We start from the raw sequence: 1,215 nt of genomic DNA, 5'->3' as shown, positions 1-1,215 counted from the left end.
ACCAAATGGTATATCTCATGTTTGGTTTGCCTTTGTTTTCTTTTTGTTTTCCCCAGAAGTACCTCAGCTGCAGGCCAAGATACAAGGACGTAAGCTACTGACCACCTCTTAGCATCAGGACCAGACATACTACCACCATATACTTCACCATCAGTTAAGAGCAATTGAAAACCACCTCTCAGAAAAGCTGATCAACCTGTGACATCACTGGACATCTTTTGTAAAACACATTTTATGTACTTCTGCTGAGATCCTTTCTATACCTACCGCATGGTTCTGTATTACTTACTGGGCACTGATGGTAGCCTCCAGAAAGTGCAACTTCAAATGGTCAACTTCATCCTTTAGCAAGAAGAAAATCTGGATACTGGATAGCAACAACGTCTTCAGAGAAAATGGTATACGAAGGAAAACGGTTAGTTTCCTGCCGTTGTTTCTTCCTGTTAACAGCCAAATTCTGCTGGATACTCACCCTGATGCAAAGAACTCATGGCCAGGAATATGCCCACTCCATCCGCCTGGATGGGGACATCATCTTGGGAGGACTGTTCCCTGTCCATGCAAAGGGGGATAGAGGGGTGCCTTGTGGGGAGCTCAAGAAGGAGAAAGGCATCCACAGACTAGAGGCAATGCTGTATGCAGTTGATCAGATTAATAAAGACCCTGACCTTCTTACCAATATCACTTTAGGTGTCCGGATCCTAGATACGTGTTCCAGGGACACTTACGCATTGGAGCAGTCTTTAACATTTGTGCAAGCATTGATAGAAAAAGATGGTTCAGATGTGAAGTGTGCTAATGGCGACCCACCTATTTTTGCTAAGCCAGACAAGATATCAGGTGTGATAGGTGCTGCAGCAAGTTCCGTGTCCATTATGGTTGCAAATATTTTAAGACTTTTTAAGGTAAGGAACATTTTCTATCTTTCTTTTAGATTTCAAGCACAATGAAATAAGTGAGGTGATTGTGTTGTGTTATCTTCAAAAGAGAAAGAACTTTCAGATTCAGAAAGCTGAAATTACTGGTTTGTCCTTTCAAAGCAAAGGAAAAATAAAAAGAGCAATGATTTTAGACCTTAATTTAAGGTGCCAAATGCCTCTTTTGAAGTTCTGAGCAACCAAAGCACATTTTAATTATTTAGGGATTTTGTATCCTTATTTTTTACTACTCACATTTGCTCCATATGGAGCGTTTATGCTCATCAAGACTAGGCTG

The 1,215-nt window shown here is 41.0% G+C and overlaps 1 pseudogene; it reads left to right on the top strand.

Annotated features, from left to right (window-relative positions):
- Positions 1 to 395: 395 nt before the first annotated feature.
- LOC104489456 lies at positions 396 to 950 on the top strand (annotated as a pseudogene).
- The last annotated feature ends 265 nt before the right edge of the window (positions 951 to 1,215 follow it).

Source organism: Buceros rhinoceros, unplaced genomic scaffold (genome assembly GCF_000710305.1).
Source record: "Buceros rhinoceros silvestris isolate BGI_N320 unplaced genomic scaffold, ASM71030v1 scaffold20242, whole genome shotgun sequence".
Taxonomy (NCBI): domain Eukaryota; kingdom Metazoa; phylum Chordata; class Aves; order Bucerotiformes; family Bucerotidae; genus Buceros; species Buceros rhinoceros.
Note: the sequence above shows the minus strand (reverse complement) of the source record. Positions and strands in the feature narration are given on the sequence as shown.